Genomic DNA, 22443 nt, shown 5'->3' with positions numbered 1-22443 from the left:
CTCCCCCAAAACCCCTCCCATCCAGGCCACCTCATAACATTGAGCAGAGTTCCATGTGCTGTACGGTAGGGTTTTATTTGGGGGTGGGGGGGTGGTTATCCATTTTAAAAATAGTGTGTACATGTCCTTCCCAAAGTCCTCAACTATCCCTTCCTCCCCGGCAACCGGAAGACCGTTTTCTAAGTCTGTTCTGTAACACAGGTCCCTCCAGGCCCATGGCAGCCGGCTTCCAAGATGGCGCCCAATGACCCTTGCCACCCGGCACCCCCACTTTTGTGTGGTCGACCCCCCACTGAATCACGGCTGGCCTGTGTGAGCAAGAATCTGTGGAAGGAACCAAGTAGAACTTGCCAGTCTAGGTCACTAACGTCACGGCAGTTTCCACCTCGGTCTCCTCACGAACCACTCGCTCTGGGAGAACCCAGCCACCACGCTGTAGAGGTAACTCCAGCAGCCAGCCTGAGACGCCTCCCTGGAAACAGACCTACCACCCCAGCGGACATCCCTACTGCAAATATCCAAGCCAGATCTGCCGTCTAAGACAGAGTCCTGCCCCGGAGAAGCTGCGAAAGACAATACTCACTACTAACGTGTGGGTTAGTCACTCAGAAGCGTCTGACTCTTTGTGACCCCATGGACTATAGCCTGACAGGCTCCTCTGTCCATGGAATTCTCTAGGCAAGAACACTGGAGTGGGTTGCCATTCCCTTCTCCAGGGGATCTTCCTGACCCAGGGATCGAACCTAGGTCTACTGACATCAGTCACTCAAATTGGGAGTAGTGTGTCACAGATCATGAATCCATGCCCTGAAGCCGTGTCCTTTCCTCCAGGTCTGCACTGCCTCTCAGCTGCTTCTATAATCCTTTTAATCGTTATCACTGCACATTCACATAGAGAATTAACAAGATACTCAAATCAAACCTCCACACCCTATCAGGTCTCTGAGATAAGTATCTACACCATGTGCTACTTACCTCTATTTCTTGCTGGCATTGTTCCATTCTGAGCCTCAGCTTTCATACACACAATTGCTCTTTTTGATTTATCCCTTCCCAAGACAGGCAGCTAACAGAGTTTATCAAGCCTCTGCTTGTAGGTTTCCCTAGTGGCTCAGGAGTAAAGAATCCACCTGCAATGCAGGAGACACGGGTTCAATCCCTGGGCTGGGAAGAGCCTGGAGAAGGGAATGGCAACCCACTCTGGTATTTTTGTCTGGGAAATCCCATGGAAAGGTGTTAGGGGAATTAAATAAATAGTCTTCTTTAGGCTTCAGAGACAAACCCAAACAGGCCTCTGACATTGCTTCTAACCTGCCAGGACACTGCCCTGACTGTGACTGTGAGTGACTGCCTGCTAAGAATGCAAGACTTGCTGCACCAGAGATGAGATAGTCTTGAGATGGTTGAGCCCCAGGAGGGGGTTTGGCCAACCAAGCCCCAGGCTGAACAATATTCCAAGTTTTTCAAGACCAAACAAACAACATTAGCATGACACCAGAGTTGCTATTTGCTATCAGTTTTCCTCCCAGGATTACAAAGGGGAACTGCAATCTTTGAAGTCTCACCCACAGAGCCAGTGTGCTGCCTGAGACCTTCTCCCAATTGAGAATCCAGATGTGCTGTGTCCCGGGACTTCCCAGCGCTCTTGTCCTGGATGTTGGGCTAAACCCAATTTGGTGAAGTATCCTCTGCTGTTTCTGTTTCTCTTTTCTTCTCATGTTAGTATTTTGAAAGTAAGCTAGATAATTCTCTAATAAATATTGGTATTATTTATTTGTATATAACAAGTGGCTTATTTTGTTAACAAATCCTTTGATCCTGAGATGAAAGTGAATCTTTTCAGCAAAACAACAGAGGAGCCTGGCAGGCTAGTCCATGGGGTCGCAAAGAGTCAGACACGACTTACTGTCTAAACCACCACCAGGCAGTCCAGGAAAGGATCTAGTCAATATCTTTGAATAAGCCCCTCTTATACTGGTGTTTTCTCAGCATGTTGTGTTTTTTTTAAAAATAAACAGCCATGCTGACACACCACTACACACCTATTCAAATAGCTACAATGAAAAGCATGGACAACATCACGTGCTGGTGAGGACTCCACTTCTGGGTACTTCCCAGTGAGAAACCACACCCATATTAAGACGTGCCTGTGAAAGTTTCCGGCAGTTGCACATTTAGCCATTCTATTCACAATTGCCCCAAACATGGAAACACCCCCAATGTCCTTCAACAAGTGAATGGCTATGCAAACTGTGGTACGTCCATACAACGGAACAGTACTCGGCAAGCGAAGGGAAAGAGTGATGTTAAAAACAACTCAGAAGAATCTCAGAGACATTGTGTGTGAGTGAAAGAAGCCAGTCTCAAAAAAGTTTCATGCACTGTGATTCCACTTATAAGACGTTCTGAAAAAGAACAGATAGTGGCAGAGCAAAGATGAGCTGCTAACAGCCGCGGCGGAAGAGGACAGGGGAAGGTGAACCAAAGGAAAGGAACAACACATGGGAATTTTTTGAGCTGCTCACAATGTTCCATATCCTGGGGCTTCCCCGGTGGTTCAGTGGTTAAAGAATCCGCCTGCCAGTGCAGGAGACACAGGTTCGATCCCTGGTCCGGCAAGATCCCACATGCCACAGAACCACCACGCCCATGCCACGACTATTGAGCCTGTGCTCCAAAGTCCGAGAGCTACGAGTGAGTCCACATGCTGCCCATAAAGCCCACGAGCCCTAGAGCTTGTGACTGACAAGAGAAGCCACTGCAGTGAGAAGCCCCGCTCACCACAACTAGAGAAAAGCCCACGCAACAGCAAAGACCGCACAGAGCCAAAAATATATAAAATCATTAAAAAAAAAAAAATTCCACATCCTGGCTGTGGTGTTGGTCACACAAATCCATACACGTGGTAAAACTCATAGAACGCTACAGGGGGCGGACAGGGCACTTTTACTATAAACATATATATTTTTAAATTTAATGCACGTGTGATTTCCTTCCAACGCAATCTCAACTCCTTTTTCCTCTTAACTGTGTCTTGTTAAATCATCTTCAGGGCCTACAGCCCTGTTGATTTTCAAAGCTTAAAAAAAAATGCTGGTCAAAAGGACTTCTACAAGCAAGCTCCTTGGAATCTGCTGATCTGTATCTCAGGAGTCCACCCTCTCTCACACAATTCCATTCATTATTTTCCTCCAGAGGACAAACCTTCCACTTGTATGTCCCTGCAAACAGCCTTGCCTGGGAGCAAACCATCTTTTAGGAGGACACAAACACAACCTCACGGACTCTCAATAAATGTGTCCAGGGAGTGAATGATGGGGTACATACCTGAAGTCACAGGACCCAGACTATCCTGAGGGCATCTGATAGCCTCAGGGGAAAACCAGCCCACATCCCCCACCCACTGCTTTGGGCCAGGCTTTCCATATGGCTCAGGGGTAAAGAACCTGCCTGCCAGTACAGGAGACTCAGGAGACCCAGGTACAACTGAGTCAGTAAGGTCCCCTGGAGGAGGGAATGGCAACCCATTCTAGTATTCTTGCCTGGAGAATCCCATGGACAGAGGAGCCTGGCGGGCTACAATCCATGCAGTTGCAAAGAGTCAGACACAACTGAGCGACTTAGCAGGCATGCACACACTTTGGGCCACTCTCTGAGCACGAGGGTGACCATCCGCTCAGACGACTTTTGTTCTGACACCCCAGGCGGTCAGCGCCTTTCAGTCTCAAAAATGTCTCAATTTGGACCAAAAAATATATCTATATACACTGTCCCCTTGAAGACGAGGATTTTTCGGCCTGTTCACTGATGTGAATCTCAGGAATAGTGCCCTCCGGGTAAAAGGTGCCTGACAGACCTTTGTGAGAAGTGAGATCAGTTTTATTCTTTCTAACTTGTGAAGAGTTACTGAGACTCTAATGAGTTGTGATTTTTCCAGCTGCCCGAGATCCTATGATAAGATCCTCATTAATCCATCAAAGAAAGGCTCTGTTTTAAGTACCCAGAAAGTAGAACAGAAGTTTTGAGACACAGCTCCTGACCTCCAGAAATGAACTCTGGGGGAAAAGGCAAAATCCACACATCGGGGAGTAACTAATGATGTGAGCTACTCTACGGATGAAACCAGTCAGGCCGCCTTCGGCGCGCCCCAGGGGCTCGCCAAAGCTTCTGTGGATAATCTCCAACGGTAAGCCAATGGAACTGAGACAGAGACACCGCTTTGATTGGGAATTAGCAAAACGAGCACGGCTTGGCTAGGTCACATATGGGTATCTTCTCTCTCAACATACGGTTGTCCCGAAACAGTCCTGTCTGCTGGGGACTGGTTAGGACTGCCAGAAACTAACACCCTTGCTTACTAAGTGCCTCTGACCAACAACAGAGAAAGGGGGCACATGGGACTTCCCTGTGGTCCAGTGGCTAAGAATTCACCTTCCCAGTGCGGGGGATGCAGGTTCGATCCCTGGATGGGGGAGCTAAGATTTTACATGTACCAGGAACAAGAGAAGCCCAAGGGCTGCAAGCAGAGGAGGCCTGCATGCCACAACGAAGACCCAGTGTGGCCAAAATTCAAGAAGGCGGGGGCACCTCGAGAGTCATCACAAGTGGTAAGAAACGAGCGCAGAGGCACAACCCCCATCTCGGCCTACCTGCTGGGCTTCTGCAGGGGCCAGCTCCGCTGCAGACTCACCCTGAGCAAGCTTGATCAATTTCCACCCCTTTCCTCCCATTCTGGGTGGTGTGTCTCAATGTAAGCGAAAGGAAGGTTGTTTGGGGCTGATATCTAACCACTGTGACGCCCCTCACAAGGGAACATTAGGTTAGAACTGTGGCGCTCGGTGCTCAGACATCAACCTTGACGTGATGGGGATCCTCCAGCTTCGGCACAGCCCCCAGAGGTGGTGGACGGCGCCCCTCCTTCCTGCCTCTGTCCCTCCTTCCCGTCTCCGTCCCTCCTTCCCCACTGGGCCCTCCCCCAGGAAGTTATTTCCCCTTATTTTTGTGTGTCAATCTTACCCACCTGGAAAGGCTGCTGTCCCCACCCCCACCCCATCCTTGTACACCCCTCCGTCACAAGAGGGGTCCCTCATCTGGGCTAAACAGGAGTCCTTCCCTGAAGGGGTGGAGATGGGGGTTCAAACTTCAACTTGGTGAGTCTCAATCCCAGCAGGAATGGCATGAATGTTTCAACCCCAGGAATGGAACATTCGCGAAGGTGTAATTAATCACCAACATGACTGGGGGGGCAGGGGGGGGCACTGCCTGACTTTTAAGGTGGGGCCGTGGATGCTATGGGCTTCCTTGGGGGCTCAGTGGTAAAGACTCCACCTGCCAAGGCAGGAGACACGGGTTCAATCCCTGGGTCAGGAAGATGCCCACTCTGGTAACCTTGCCTGGGAAATCCTATGGACAGAGGGGCCTGGCGGGCTACAGTCCATGGGGTCGCAAAGAGTCGGGACACAAGTCAGTGACTAAACAACAATGGATGCTAGAGTCCCTGCGATGCGCAGGGCAGACCCACCATCACCAGCAAACTGTCCCAAGTGCCAGAGGAGAGAGCCAGGAACACGAAGCCAACCCCACAGGTGGCTGGAGTCTTCGGACCCAGGTCTCGATTCCTGAGACGACTCACCTTGGCCCGTTCTGGGGTTGGTATTGAGAGCTACCAAATTCCCCGCTCTACCTCTTATGACTTGAGGTGGGTGTCTGCCCCTTGCAACAAAAGAACCCTCTTTCCATAGATTTATGTACAGATGGTCACAGCAGTCAAATATTGCAAGCAAAAAAAAAAAAAAGACCAATGAAGGGCAATGTTAGGTATATTACGTAGAATTACACAGGGGAACATTATAAAGTCATTAAAATTTTCATTTCAAAGAAAACTCAATATGGAAAACACTCAGTGGAAAGAAGGGAAAGTGGCTTCTAATTACACATGCATTGTTCTCACAATTTTTTTTTTTTTCAATTTTTTTTTATTATTATTATTTTTTTCCAGTGTTCTCACAATTTTTAAAAAAGGTATGTCTGTATGTAAAGAGACAAAAACGGAATATATTGAATATGCCAAAAGTCAAATGGAAATAAACCAAATTTTAATTTTCATAAATTCTGACCAGCAGGATTGCAAGGAATTTTTACTTTCTGTCTTATACATGAATATTTTTCTAATCCTGTTACCAAAAGTAGAGTACAAAGGGAATACTAAAATGAGCAAACAAGTTAACAAACAAAAACACACTTCTTTACTGAAGCTCAACTTAAATGCAACTTCCAACCAGAATCCAATGTCTTAATATCTGAACACTTACACCATTATAGTAACTTTTGCAAAGCTCTTGTCATATTGTAATTATTTAGGTAACTTCTCCAATCCGGTCTGGATGCTACACTCTGACAGCAGAGAACTGGGCCCTAATTTTGTGGCACTAACAGTAACTAGTAATTCAACACAGCTGGTCAATCAAATACCTGTGAAGCTGATAAACCCTTACACAAAACGAAGTAAAAATAACATGGCAGTGAATATGTAAATTACCCTGGTCACCTGACCATCCTGATAGTAAGGGGTCGGGGAATGACCAAGTTTCTTTTTAAAAGTCATATCAATCAAAAGAAAATAGACTGGAATCTTGTAATTTCATATTCTTCAAGTTCTTCACTTGGATATTTTCCATTCAATTCATTTGCTTGGATTAAGGTTATCATAAAATCATTCAACCTTTCTTTACAGGGTCACAAATACCTGTGTCTAATTTTTGAATGTGGTAAATCTCTAGTTTACCCAAATCCTGACATTTCCAAGCAGCTCCTTCTACTAATAACATTGGCCCCCAATAAGATTTCATGCCAGAGAATCAAAAGATTTGGCAAGATTATAAAGGAAGACATTAATCTCTGATTAATAATGGTCTCACAAATCTCCTAATCCAAACCCCAAATGGTCAATTCTAAGTAGATGTCCTGCAAGGCCATCATGAGAGGAAAAGGTGAAATTTATGCAGATATAGTGACAAGATTCACACATGTTATCAAATACCTACAGTCCTTAAAAATCGTTCATCTTTCACAGCAACTTGGTATGATCACTAAGCCACTTTCCACATAATTAACAGTAAGAAACTCTTTTTCTCACAGATAGTGTTAAATGGCAGATGAAAGATCAAGTCTTCCGACCTGTCAGAACGGCTATCATCAAAAAGACAAGAAATAACAAGTATTGGAGAAGATGCAGAGAAAAGGAACCCTCCAGCACTGGAGGTGGGAATATATTGATAAATTGGTGCAGACACTATGGAAAAGAGTATGGAGGCTCCTCAAAGAATTAAAAATAGAACTATCATACAATCTAGCATTTCCACTCCTGGGTATTTACTTAAAGAAAACGAAAACACTAATTCAAAAAGAAACACACACCCCTATATTCACTAGAGCGTCATTCACAATAGCCAAGACATGGAAACAGCCTAAATGTCCCCTGACAGAAGGACAGATAAAGAAAATATAGGGATATTACACACTTGGCTATCACTCAGCATCAGGAAGGAAATTTTGCCATATGTGACATCATGGATGGACCTACAGGGAACAATGCTAAGTGAAATAAGTCAGACAGAGAAGGATAAACACTGCATGTTTTCACTTATATGTGGAATCTAAAAAACAAATGAATAAATACAACAGAACAGGAACAGACTCACAGGTACAGAGAAAAAACTGCCGAAAGGGAGGAGGGGATGGGGCAACGGGCAAACCAGCTGAAGAGAATTAAGACCTAGAAATGATCTGTTATAAAATAAAGTCACAGGAATATAATGAATAGCACTGGGAATGCAGTCAATAATATTCTAATAACCCTAGCATGATGCATAATCTACAAAAATATCAAATCACTATGTTGTATACCAGAAGCTAACATAATACTGTAAATCAACTACATTTCATTTTTTAAAAAGCAGACCAAAAAAGACAAGGTATTTTTTAAAAAGAAAGACAAAGTCTTCCAATGAATGTATCAGTCAAGATGCTTTGGATGACAAGAATAGAATTAGAAAGTGGGTAAATTTATTGCTTAATACACTAAGTCCAGGTTGGCATTATTTGGTTAACAAAACTTGCTATTATTCAGTATACTAAGCTCCAGGTGCAGGAAGATCGGTGACTAAGTGATGCCCACAAGAAACTCTGCTTCCATCTTTCAGCCCATCATCCTCTTGCCCTCATCCCAAGGCTGATCACAATACGGCTGCTGTGATTCCAGACATCACATTCAGTCCGGCTACTGGGTATCTCTGTGGGAGCACAGAAACACTCCCCGGATCCTTCCTCAAAGACCACCAAATGTTGGCGGCTTCTGAGAAAGAAGCACTTTGATTAAGGACAAGAGGAGTGTGAAGAAGGCCGTGCCATTACTTCCTGATGACAACAAATGTGTGACGCCAAGAAGCATGGAACTGCAGCAGCCCTTAGCCGTAACAGCTAATCAGGCCGCAGCAGTGTAATTAACCTCTGGGCGACAATCCTAAGTACAGAAAGCAACAAGCTGGGCATGGCAGGGTAGACAGACAGAAAGAACTTGCATCCTGGGTGACACTGTGAGCTGAGACACTGAACCAGGGACCCCTTCCTTTCTTCTTATTTGAGGCAACTAATTGGTGACTTTCACTGCTATAAGTCAAAGATTCTATCACTTGAAGACAAATGCACTCTTGCAGGCCCCTTGAGGTTTTAGGGAAAGAGCACCAATAACTTGCCCAACATCACAAAGATGGACAACATACAGAAGGGCAGATCTGTCTAATCTTCATATCTATATTCCCAACTCTTCTTACCTTTAATACCAATCTCTAACTTCCGTATCCTAAAATGTCATGGAGTTTTCAATACAGAAATTTTTAAATTTACTTATGCATGTATTTCTCTTTTCCATTACGGTTTATCACAGGATTTTGAATATGTGCTCTACAGTAGGACCTTGTTGTTTATCCATTCTTTGCATAATGGTTTGCATCTGCGAATCCCAGACTCCCGATCCATCCTTTCCCCGCCCTCCTCCCCCTTGGCAACCACAAGCCTGTTCTCCGTGTCTCTGAGTCTGTTTCTGTTTCAGTCATGACACAAATTTTAATTCAAGTCAAGCAACATTTATTTACCTTCTATGAGCAGGAGAAACAAAAATCAGGAAAATGTGCTTTCTGATCTGACAACGCTTGTTATCTGGTTCAGAAAATGAGGAGAATACATAAATAAGATGATAAAATTCACACCAAAATAGGAAAACTAAACTCCTTTTACAAGCATCCACATATGCCACCCTGACCTCTTTTTAGAATGTTATATCTTGCTTTTTCCTAGGGCTCCATTTTTTGGTGTTGATTTTGAAAATACTTCTTTTCCACAATCTTTCTGTGTGCTAAAAGAACAAACAACTCAATTCTGAATTTTGAAATCTATTTATTTGATCACAATCTTAAACACCTTGTTTCCTCGGATTTTTCAAAATAAGCAGGGTCTTGGTTTTTTGGGGTTTTTTTCCATTTTCAAGTCTTTTCAACTCAGTTTCAGTTAGGAAAGATCAGAACTGCATGAAGTAAATGCAGTCTGACCTCCTGAACAGAGTGATATTAGTGTATGTCTTACACACAAAACTGTGTTATTTTTCCAAAGCTGAAAAAAGTGCTCTGACCTTTAATAAGCTCAATAAGTGGACCATGTACAATGTTTTCCTCATAAATTTTGCTCTTCAAAAGATACCATTAAAAAAGGAGAAGGTTAAAAAATAGCCTGGTGAACATATTCGTAATATATTTATCTAACAATGTACTTGTATGCAGAATATACACAGAACTCTCATAAGTGTAAAATAAGATGACATTAAGTATGTGCGGTTTCTTACCTGTCAGTTACACTCAAAATCTATATGAAACAATCAAACAAAAATCAATGAAAAAGAACAAAGTGTGAATGGCCACATCACAAAGGAAGATAGACAAATAGCCAAAAAGCACAGGAAAACCTATTATTTCTCTTTCAGGGAAATATAAAGTTAAACCACAAGGAGATACCACTAACACATCCACCAGAATGGCCAAAATGAAAAAGATGGGTAATTTCAAGTACTTATGAGGATTACAGTAAGTGGAACACTCGTGTATCATTGGCGGGAATGTAAAATGGTACAAACACTTTGGAAAACAGATGGCAGTTTCTTATAAACATACACTTATTATAAGACCCAGCAATAAAAAGGAAAACAGATCTCCGCACAAAGACTTGTTCACAAATGTTCATAGCAGCCTTATTCATAACAGCCCAGACTGGAAACAACCAGAGTGGCCAAGGGTGACCAGACGACACTGAAATACTCAGGGCAGCAGAAAGGAACACCCGATAAGAGGATGGAGGAAGGGGGAAGGAGGAGGGAAAAGAAGAAGATGGAGGAGGAGACAGAGGAATAAAAGGAAAGGTGAAATTACACCTACGCTTTGTGAAATTGCAGAACTCCAAAGGATCTTAAAAGCAGCCAGAGAGAAAAGACGAGACTATTTACAAATAACAATTAGCCTGACAGCGGACATAACAGCCACAACAAACGGACCGGAGGACAGTGGATTAACACAGAAACAATCCAGAATTGCACACCCAGCTAATTCATCAATCTGGAACAAATTTCAAGGCCCCCCAAAATTGAGGTTACCCTCTGGCTTTAGAAGATTCCCCTGGAGGAGGAAACAGCCACCCACTCCAGTATCCTTGCCTGGAGAATCCCATGAACAGAAGAGCCTGGTGAGCTACAGTCCATGGGGTTGCACAGAGTCGGACACGACTGAGCAACTTGACACATGCACACATCCCAGTAAACACTCACTCATGGAACTTCCAAAAAACATCTCTCAGGAAGAAGGAAGGTTATCCCAGAAGCAAATTTTTCAGGTAGGTTTTACTTTCTGCTTCATGCTTTTTTGTGTCGGATTTCTTAAAAATGAGTGTATGTTTTTACAATACCTAACTTTAAAGGTTAGCTTCAATGGTTAAATTAGATTAAAACAGAAATGAAATCAAATATCAAATTTTCAAATTCCCAGAGAACAACAATTTGTCAGGGCTAATATCAAATTTCCCTTAAAAATTTCCAAGGCCAACTTGAAAGGACATGAAAATGAGGTTTACTTATTCACTCAGCAAGTATTTAGCAAAGATTTGTGATGTGCCATGCACTACAGCAGATCCTGAATTAATATGATGAGGACAAAAAGTGAAAGGCATCATAATACTGGATTTACGTTTTCTCTTATAAGATACCGTTACGGAAAGCCCAAGTCTACACATAGAGTGCAGTTGCTCTTGTGGATGAGGAATTTTGCATAATAGAAAAAAGATAATCTAATTTGGCCCAAGGCCCTTTTGTTTGAAAATGTATGCACAAATATGACCATCTAACACATGAAATTAATTCAGTGTAAATGATGAATTCTCATATTAATTTAATTGCCAATCTTGCCTTCTGTCTCTAATTTCCATCCCACTTTAAATAAGAAAACTGCCTGAGTTCATAGGCAGCAGGGAGCATGGGCTCACTTTTAGGCCCCTTGTACCCTATGGTCTCTGGTTTATTTCATAAGTATCAAAGGCTTAGAGCTCCTGCATTTAATATGTATCAATTGTTCCCTTTTGCTCAAAGTATCCACTTGGCAAAATATTTTTAACTGACTTAAACCTGGAGGAGGGAAGCCTATTAAAAGACAGTTTCTCCACTTTTAAAATAAACAGTTTCTGGGGGCTTCTTGATTAAAAACAAAAGCGGCATTCGGCATAAAAGGACTGGCAAAATCAGTATTTCAAGTAATTTGAATGGAAACCGTTGGGCTCTGATCTTGCCGGACATGTGGAAGTGGTTAAGGCAGTAACCTGGAGGAAACAGAGTGAGGGGCCTGTACGATGAAGTGAGGCCATAGCAGAAACTCTAACCATTAAAAAGCAAGGGGAAAAAAAAAAAAAGTTGGTCCACCATTGCCCATTCAACAGTCAGGCTTGGTGAGCCCTCCTTTCAATCAAAAGCACCAAATAATAGGAGAGATGCAGCCGCAGGAACCTTTAAAATCCCACCCTTTCCCTTCCCAGGCAAGGTAAGCAACACCTGGAATACCTGGGCCCTCAAAGTATCAGCAGGAAGGACTCCAGTGATTGTACTTTGGGATTACAAGTACATGGTCAGCACGTCAGTCGTGTCTGACTCTGCGACCCCACAGACTATAGCCCGCCAGGCTCCTCTGTCCATGGGATTCTCCAGGCAAGAATACTGGAGTGGGTTGCCATGCCCTCCTCCAGGTGATCTTGCCGACCTGGGGATCGAACCCAGGTCTCCCGTATTGCAGGTGGATTCTTTACCACCTAGGAAGCACTGGGATTACAAGAGCCCCTCTCTTATCCGTAGCATCTTCAGTTCAAGGGGAAAGTGCCTTTCTCAAAAACACTAAGCAGCTCTCTGCAATATGCAAGGTCATTTGCAAAAGGTTTGTTTGAAATGCCTGGTTCACCACGCTGTCAAAGCATCAGCCAAGTACCTACAAATTCATACAACTTCCCTCATCCTCCAGGAAACCCACATCCATCTTTCCTAAAGAGTGTTCAGCAAGCAAAAACTGGGCTCCCGTCTCTTCTTCAGTGTTCTCTAACCTCCTCAAGGATGGAAAAAAGGTGTTCATTTCTGATGTCTATCACATGCATATATATTTCTATATCCTTACAAATATATACCATTCTCCAAATGAGTTAAACTCTTCTATGACTATTAGAGTTCAATGAATGCTAAAGGATGAATTTCACTTAAAAAAAGTAACGCTTTCAATACTATATTCAATTCTTATCTTCTTAGAAACCATTTCCTCCAACAGTTTTTTAAATGAAAAGCAAAACAAAAATGTTCACCCAAGTTCCTCATAGTCTTAAGATAATTATGATATAACTGCAATACACCAGAGGAAAATTATCTAGGGTAGATTTTTAAGTCTCCTTTTGGTAAATTTGGCCACAGAGTAGCTGTAGTATTCTATTATGACCTAGGGAATTCAATCCCTGTGTAAAATTCCAGGAAAAGACTAATTGTGTGAAAAGGGACACTATAAACCTCGCTTCGGGATTCCCACAGCAGAAGCCCTCCTTGAATGAAAAACCACACCCCAACTTACAGGGGGCATGCTACTGAGTCTGTGACCCTATGGAGAACAGCTACATCATCACCAGGTATTTCAAGTTTCTCATCCACAAAGAAGAAAGAAGAGATTCTGGGAAGCGCTGGGCTAGCAGCTTACTATTTCCACCAACACTTCGCCCAGGAAGCCAGCCACTGGCCAATCATGTGTCTTATTTATTTTACCCAGAAGCAGATCTATTAGCCAGACATTCTAAAAACACAAACGTTCCAGTTGTGCTTGGAGCAACTCCAATATTGGTGCCTTGCTGCAGAAGGATGCTGCAGGAATATAAAGTGAGCCATGTGGATGCTGAGCCCACATGAAGAGGATTGTCAGAAACTATCACACCCAGAAGACCAACCCTATGGAAAGGCTGTAGGTAAAGCCCCAACCGGAAGGCTGTGGAATGTGGAAGTCAGCCAAAAGCAGGAGACTTCAGAAGGGCCTGCCTGATCACAACAGTGAGGACAATTTTTAAGGCAAATGTCCCAAAGCTCTCAGGACCGAAAAGGCCTTTCTTCCTGCTTTCTGTCCGGTTTAGACGAGTAAGAAAAGCAAGACAATGCTGGAAGATGTTCTGAAATGGGCTTGGCCAAGTCACCAGTGAACCTAACCCAGGGGGTTTAGGCTGGGGTTTGGCTCCGGCTGAAGACGCTGCCTGCGGGGTGGGAGAGATGGGGGTCCCCAAAAGCCATGGCTCAGGGTGGAACAGTAATACAGGGGAGGGCGGGGCTGAGCAAGTCAAACCTGGGAAACTAACAAGCAAGACATTAACCAGGACCATAAAATGAAACAGCCAGAGGCCACCATGGTACTCCAGAAGGATCAGAGAGAGACAGGCTGGGCCGGCTAAACTGTTCCAGATGCGAGGCAATCTCCAATTGATAACCAGGGTCCTCAGTCCTTCGTGCGTCGCACCTCGCTCGTTTTCTGGGAGACCCTGCACAGATTCCAGAGCTGGGCTCCCACTGCCAGACACGACATCCAGACTGATGTCCGGGAACGCGTGTTCCCCCTCGAACAGAACACACACACATGCACACACTCTCAAAGGGTCTGGCCGGATCACACAGCTAAAGTTTCCGGAACTTAAATCGTAAAACCACAACCAGAAGTTGTTGTTTTGAAACACTCACCACAAAAATCTGTGTCCTTTGCTTAAAAAAAAAAAAAAAATGGGGGGGTGGGGGAGAAAAAACTTTGGTCTCCATAAAGGCTGGCGGTAACGAGGGACAAAAATCCAACTCGGGGAGAGGGCGTGTTCCTCTTTGTCACCCACCCGGGGTCCCCGCGCCGCGCGTGAGCGAGCCGCGGGCACCCGGCGGCGCGGTGGCACCCGCGCCAGCGGCCACCCCTCCCCGGCCCGCGGGCGGCCTCGGGGGCCCAGATTGCGGCCGCAGGTCCGGAAGCCGCGTCGGGCGCTGTCAGCGCGCCGGGTGGGATGGGAGGAAGCGGGGGGTGGAGGGGGAGGTTGCCGCGGGGCGGGGGTGGCGAGTGGGGACGCGCGCGGAGCCCGCGGCTCGAGTCCGCCCAGGTGAGAGGAGGGCGCAAGGGGCGGCGCGGGGCCCAGAGGCCCCGGAGCTCCGGCTATTGTTGCCTGGCTGGAGGGAGACTCTCCCGCCTTAGTTAAGAGGAAGCCCGATGCCACCCGCCACACCTCCCGCGAGCAGGACCCGCGGGCCACGCAGCTCCCTCCAGCCGCGCCCGGATCGGTCGGCTCCGGGCGCCCGACTCGCACAAGTTGCCGCCCACCCGCCCGCCGCGGTCATTGTTCGCCGCGCGCCTCCTACCTCCACGGCGCGGGCGGCTCCGGCTCCCGCTCCCGGCCTCCGGGCTCCGCAGCTCCGAGCCCCGGGCGGCCGAGGGCGCGGCGGCTCCGGCTGCGCGTGCGGCGGGGACGCTCGGCTATTAATACCCGCGGGCGGCGGCAGCGGCGCGGACGCGCGCACGGGGCTGGCGGTGGCCGGCCGAGGTCCGAGCCATCAAAGGTGGCGCGGGGCGGAGGGGAGGGCGGAGCAGGCGGGGTGGGTGGGGAGCGGGCTCAGGGTCGCCATGGCCGCCTCGACGCCGGGCCGAGCGCCGCTCGCGCGGGGAGGAGCGGCGCAAAGCGGGCGGCGGCCGCGTCCCCGCCCCGCGCGCCAGCCGAGCGCTGCCCTCAGCCCCTGTGCCCGCGCCGGCCCCGCCGCCTCCAGGCCGGCGAGCGGGAAGTGAAGGCAGGCGAGCCCCTCCCCGGGCCTGGGCCGGCCCCTCGGCGAGGGGCGGGGGAGCCCGGGCGCCTCGCCGCCCGAACCGCGGGGACAGCAGGAGAGCCACAGCCCCCTCCAGCGTCCGCGCCCGCGCCCTGCGAGCCGGCGCGCCCCGCCCCGGCTCTGCTCCGCCCCGGGGGCAGGTGCGCCGAGGGGCCAACCGCTCCGAGCGCCCTCCCCGGCCCGGCGAGCCCACCGCCGATCCGCGCCTTACTTGGTCCTGCGGCCCGAGCCGGGCTCGCCGCTCGGCCACCGCCCGGCCAGAGCGCAGGAGGCGCCGGGGAGAGAGCTGCGCCAGTCCCAACGCTGCGGTCGAAAGCGAGATGTGGGCGCGGGAGACAAGCGCCTGGGCGAAACCGCCAGCCGCTGGCGGAGGATCGGCCAGGATCTGGACTCTGCGAGTCGTGCTTGGGGTCGTTCAGGAAGGGAGCCCCGCCCGTGAGCCCACCTCCTAGGACTTTCCGTCTCCGCGCGGGCCGCGGCGCGGTGCGGGGACCCACGAGCACCTCCCCTTCCCCGGGGCCACGGGAGCGGGCCTCCGGCACCACCCTGGGCCACGAGGGACTTAATCCCGGAGGGGCAGTGGTCACCTCCCCTCCCCCGCCGCGGCCCGGCGTCCTCCACGCCCCCTCCGGAGACCCGAGCGACGCCCGCGCACGGGAAAGGAGTGGAATAGGTCAGCTGTTTTACTGTATCTTGTGGGGCCTGGGAGCTCCGGGAACTCGATGAAAGCGGGAGCAAGATTCAAGGACCCAGCAAGCAGGGACCTAAAGGGGAAAAGTCAATGGTTCCTACCTTCCAGCTGAGAGCTACCGCTTTACACCTCCATCCCCCATCCTCAGCCCCCGGTGTTGCCCTTTCTTCTCCTCTTGGATGGACCCTCCACACGTGGAGGGCAAAGGACGGGCGGCAGGTTCCAAAGGAAAACCACCCTCGGCTAGATCCGGAGGGCACCCGCCCCTGACGGCCACCGACTCCACCGCCCTGGTCATTTGGCGCCTTAGAAAAGTTTCCCGGGCTTCCCTGGTAACTCAGCTGGTAAAGAATCCGCCTACAATACAGGAGTCCCCTGTTCGGTTCCTGGGTCGGGAAGATCCCCTGGAGAAGGGATCGGCTACCCACTCCAGTATTCTTGGGCTTCCCTGGTGAAACTGGAAAGAATCTGCCCGCACTGCGGGAGACCTGGGTTCCATCCCCGGGTGAGGAGGATCCCCTGGAGGAAGGCATGTCAACTCACTCCAGTATTCTTGCCTGGAGAATCCCCATAGATGGAGGAGCCTGGTGGGCTCCATGGGGTCGCAAAGAGTCGGACACAACTGAGTGACTAAGCGGAGCACAAACAAGTTTTGGACTTTCAACCTCCATGCAGGAGGGGAGCACCCCTGAGTAGCCAGTGTGAGCAGTTTCTGGGACAAAGAGACAGTTTGAGTCTGGGGTACCAAACTGTTTTGGTGGGGGGGGGGGGTTGTTTTAATATATTTTTAAAATTTTGTATTTATTTGGCTGTGTCTTAGTTGTAGCATGTGGGATCTTGTTCCCTGACCAGGATGGAACCCCAGCCCACTGCATTGGAAGCTTGGGATCTTGGCCACTGGACCACCAAGGAGGTCCCTGTTTTTTTAACCCCTTTCTATTGGGTGAAAAGGGGCTTCCCAGGTGGTGCTAGTGGTAAAGAAACTACCTGTCAATGCAGGAGACGTAAGAGACATTGGTTTCATCCCTGGGTCAGGAAGATCTCCTGGAGGAGGGCACCGCAGCTCACTCCAGTGTTCTTGCCTGGAGAACCCCATGGACAGAGGAGCATGACCGGCTATAGTCCCTGGGGTCACAAAGAGTCGGACATGACTGAAGTGACGTAGCATTTGGTGAAGGTGGAATTTAAAAGGCTTATACAGGCCCTTTCAAACCCAAAAGACCAGCAGATGGGGAGTTTGTGGTGAAAGAAGAAATACTGGGTTGGAGGTGTGGCTTAGAGGGTTCCCTGATTCTGTACATGTGGTTCTCAGACCTGCTACAGGAGCAGCACTTGGAAGCTTTAGGAAATATAAATTCTTAGGCCTCTCCACCTCCCAGACCTACCTTAGCAGGTTCTCCCACCTCTCCCAGAACACCAGAACTGCCTGCAGCGCTAAACCAAAGACCTCCTGCATCAGAAACTCCAGGAAGGGGAGTCTGGAGTGAGCTTGAGAACGTGTGTTTATTAGAGGTTCTAAGGTGGCACAGGGCCCACACTTTGAGAACCACTGGATGAGGGTACTGGGACTTGGAATCACAGAATCACCTGAGATTAAAGAGAAGAACCTCAATGTCCAAGCTTCACCCCAGCCGAATATACCAGGATTTCTGGGGTGAGAACCCAGGCATCAGCATTTTTAAAGTTCTGGAGGTGATTCCAATGCATGGCCAGGTATGTGGCAGACCTGGAGACCGTGGTAAACCTAGATTCCGGCTTAGTAAGCTTGAGACACATTTCTAACAAGCTTTCTGGTGCTCTTTTTTGCTACTCAGGGCACTTTATTGAGCAGGAAGCAAGGTGCCTTCCCATACCTCACAGCTAAAACCAAAAAAACTGTAGAAATCACAGAAAATTAGAAAACTGACATTTACCTAGTCACTCTAGAGTGTTTGCTTCATCTTCTTTCTATATCTGGAGTAAGGTTTGTGTTGCTTTGCTCTTAACATGCCAGTGATCGTAGTAGACGACATCTGATGCTGGTTAGTTGGTTTTGGTTTTGTTCTTTAAGGGAGTGAAGTGAAAGTAGCTCAGTGGTGTGACCCCATGGACTATACAGTCCGTGGAATTCTCCCGGCCAGAATACTGGAGTGGGTTGCCTTTCCCTTCTCCAGGGGATCTTCCCAACCCAGGTATAGGACCCAGATCTCCTATATTGCAGGTGGATTCTTTACCAGCTGAGCCACAAGGGAAGCCCAGGAACACTGGAGTAGGTAGCCTATCCCTTCTCCAGCAGATCTTCCCAACCCAGGAATTGAACCAGGGTCTCCTGCATTGCAGGAGGATGCTTTCCCAACTGAGCTATGAGGGAAGGTAACTTATAAAGGACAGTCTGAGGGGGTTAACAGGCAGAGGGTAGTAGCCTTTGGAGAGAAAGGAAAAGACAGGAGGATGAGGGCAGGGACTTCCCTGCAGTCCACTGGCTAAGACTTCACCTTCCAATGCAGAGGGTCCTGGTTTGATCCCTGGTGGGGAGCCAAGATCCTACATGCTTCCTGGCCAAAAAACCAAAACAGAAAACAGAAACAATATTGTAACAAGTTCAATAAAAACTTTAAAAATAGTCCACATCAAAAAAAAATCTTAAAAAAAAGAAAGGGGGCTCTGGCTGGAGGAGATATTCCCCAGATATCTTCCAGTTCTCACAAACATCCTGGGGTTTGTACTTAATCTCATTGAAAGCACTTTTTATGTTCTTTTACCTAAAATCCTGATGCTGGGAAAGACTAAGGGCAGGAGAAGAGGGCAACAAAGGATGAGATGGTCAGATGGCATTAGCGACTTAATGAACATGAGTTTGAGCAAACTCCGGGAGATAGTGAAGGACAGGGAAGCCTGGCATGCTGCAGTTCATGGAATCGCAGAGAGTCAAACAGGACTTGGCCAGTGAACAACAACCAAAAACCAGGGCTATCTGGCCTGGAAAATCTTCCACCTGGAAAATCAACCCCCAAATAATTGAGGTGTTTCTTTGTCATTTTGTGTCATTTAGGCCTCATTTTCAGATTTTTAATCATAAAATAATATCATTACCTAGTCCCATTTATAACTCATGCCATCGTGTTATTCAGAAATCTCTCTGAATTAAGTAGTTTTCCTGTTCTCAACTTTTACTTTTATTAATTTTAGCTATTTTTTTATTACAATAAATGTGTGTATATGGCAAGTTAAATAACTAAACAGTACAGAAGGGTATTAAGTAAAACATAAAGCATATAAGACACCCTTGCCCGCATTCCCAGTCTCACTTGTTGCAAATCATTTTCCCATCAGTTTTTAGTCTTTCAGGAACTCTCTAAGCTTATACAAGTATGTGGGCAAATGTTTTATACTAAAGTGATGACATGTCACAGTGAAATGAAACTGCTTATTCCACAGTTCCCACCTCCTCCCCCATGGCTCAGATGGTAAAGAATTTGCCTGCAATGCGGGAGACTTGGTTTCAATCCCTGGGTTGGGAAGATCCCCTGGAGGAGGGCACGGCAACCCACTCCAGTATCCTTGCCTGGAGAATCCCCGTGGACAGAGGAGCCTGGCGGGCTGCAGTCCATGGGGTCGCAGAGTCAGACACGACTGAGCGACTAAGCACAGCGCAGCCCCTGGAACACGCCACCAGCACGCTGCTGGTCAGGGAAGCCTCTCTGTTTAGGGCAGTGCTGATCTATGGACAAGAGAATAGGAACTGTCGATTACATGAGGACCAGCTAAGTGAGAGGCTGCATGGTGACGCCCAACTGACAGTCCCAGATCCTTTACTGTCTCGGACCAGGAACCAGGGAGTAAAGAAGTGTTTAGAGAAGGCCTCCTCCAGCCCTCTCCTGATGCTCAGCCATGCTGGCCACCCCCTGCCTTTTTGGTCTTACCAGCTAAGGAAGCAAAAGAGAGCTACCCCTGCTGTGCCCTTTCCAAATTCCTGATCCACCAAGTCCATGATAAAATTACTTTATGCCATTAAAATGAAGCTGAAGCGCCAATACTTGGGCCACCCGATGTGAAGAGCCTACTCGTCGGAAAAGACCCTGATGCTGGGAAAGACTGAAGGCAAAAGGAAAAGGGGGCCGCAGAGGATGAGATGGTTAGATCGCATCACCGACTCAGCGGACATGAATTTGAGCAAACTCCAGGAGATGGAGAAGAACAGGGGAATCTGGCATGCTGCAGTCTGTGGGGTCACAGAGTCAGACATGACTTAGCGACTGAAAACAATAACGCCATTAAAACTTGCGTGACTTCCTGTTAAGCAATAGATAAGCAGGATACCCACTAACCAACTGTGCTTGCGAATGCTTACTCCTTACCCTTTAGTCTGTGCTGGGTCCTGGCAAGCTTTTAAAATTTGTCTATTTCATAGGTAAAATGGATTCTTATTTTAAAATTATCCATCGACAGTTCTTTATCCATGAAATGACTTTATTTTTTTTTAAATATTTATCTATTCACTTGGCTGCACTGGGTCTTGTGAATAGTTGCAGCACTCAGGATCTTCAAGTTTCTTTGCAACACACAGGATCTTTAGCTGTGGCATTGGAACAATTATTTGCAGCATGTGGGATCTAGTTCCCCAACTGGTGATCAAACCCGGGCTTCCTGCACTGGAGTGTGGAGTCTTAGCCACTGGTCCACCAGGGACGTCCCCACGAACTGACTTTACATTCTGCACTCATTTTGCCATTGGGCTGTCTTTTTTTTGTTGATTCTTAATATCTTTGTATGTTAAGGAAATTAGCCCATTCCTAGCATATAGTGAATTTTTTGTTTTTGACGTTATTTACGGTCCTTTTCTGCAACAGGAAGTTCTGGATTTTTGTGTTGTCAGATTTATCTGTGTTTACTTTTATGATTTCACATTTTTGCATCATGCTTGAAAAAGTCTTCCCTATTCAAGGCTTTTTTAGAAATCACTGTATTTTCACACTTTAACAGTTTATTTTTATATTATATAATTAATCTATACAGTATTTGTTTTGGCATAAAAAATGAGTCACAGATCCAACTTCTCTTTTTTCCAAGTGGCTAAATAGACACTATTTAAATAATCCATCCTAGGACTTCCCTGGTGGTCCACTGGTTAGGACTCCATTCCCAATGCAGGAGGCCCGGGTTCCATCCCTGGTCAGGGAACTAGATCCTGCATGCTACAACTAACAGTTCTCATGCCACAACTAAAGATCCCATGCGCCACAACTAAGACCCGGTGCAGCCAAATCACATAAATAAAAATATCTTTAAAAATAATAATAATCCATCTCTTCTACATTTGTTTGAAATCCCAATTTTGTCATGTAGTGGAGTCCATATTCTTTTCTACTGATCTGCCTGTTTGTGTCCCAGTAACAAAATGTTCATAATGTATTTTACTCTTTGATAGAACTTACATTCTATCATTTCAAAGTTTTCCTGGCTAGCCTTAATGTTTGTTTTTCCAGATGAATTTCAGTATCATTTTGTCAAGTTCTAAAACTAATCGTACTGCACTTTGATTAGAACTGCTTTGAAATTTTAACCCTCAACTTCAACTCCTTCTAAAGTTTCTTTTCTATTTACAATAATAAGAATAGCTAAAACATATACCTGTTAGAGGGTTTCCCTGGCAGCTCAGCTGGTAAAGAATCCGCCTACAATGCAGGAAACCCCAGTTCGATTCCTGGGTTGGGAAGATCCCCTGGAGAAGGGATAGGCTGCCCACTCCAGTATTCTTGGGCTTCCCTGGTGGTTCAGATGGTAAAGAATCCGTGTGCAATGCAGGAGACTTGGGTTGGGAAGATCCCCTGGAGGAGGGCATGGCAACCCACTCCAGTATTCTTGCCTGGAGAATCCCATGGACAGAGGACCCTAGTGGGTTACAGTCTATGGGGTCACCTGGCCGGGTACAGTCCATGGGGGCTACAGACCATGGGGTCGCACAGTCAGACATGATTGAGCGACTAAGCATAGCACACAGCATACCTGTTAGAACTTAGTATTAACTCATTTAACTAACACATGAACCCTGTAAAGTAGGAACTATATTATCATGTCCATTTTACAGCTGAGGCTAAGTAACTTAGCCAAGTTCACACAGGTAGTAAATGGCAGAGACAGTGATTCAGACTCAGGCAGGCAGACTCCAGCGGCCATACTCTGAGTGATTATTCTGTGTTTTGCCTTTATATCCATAAATCAAGGACAGCTGGAGAAATGCATTAAGCATATACTTCTTTTAGGAGAGAAAATAGGATAGGATAAAAAGTAAGGACTCTAGGTCGTATTTTTTCCACTTTACTTTCAAAAG

At 47.0% G+C, this 22443-nt stretch overlaps 1 protein-coding gene across 1 annotated transcript in view; it reads right to left on the bottom strand.

Moving 5' to 3' along the window:
• FARP1 (FERM, ARH/RhoGEF and pleckstrin domain protein 1) overlaps positions 1-15154 on the bottom strand; it is a 300786-nt gene extending 285632 nt beyond the window's left edge. Inside the window, exon 1 of the mRNA XM_043892272.1 lies at positions 14984-15154. The gene's annotated coding sequence lies outside the window, so the exon portion shown is untranslated. The remainder of the gene's footprint in view (positions 1-14983) is intronic.
• Between the last annotated feature and the right edge of the window lie 7289 nt (positions 15155-22443).

This window comes from Cervus elaphus, chromosome 30, assembly GCF_910594005.1.
Source record: "Cervus elaphus chromosome 30, mCerEla1.1, whole genome shotgun sequence".
NCBI lineage: Eukaryota > Metazoa > Chordata > Mammalia > Artiodactyla > Cervidae > Cervus > Cervus elaphus.
This window is presented reverse-complemented; position numbering and strand designations above follow the sequence as displayed.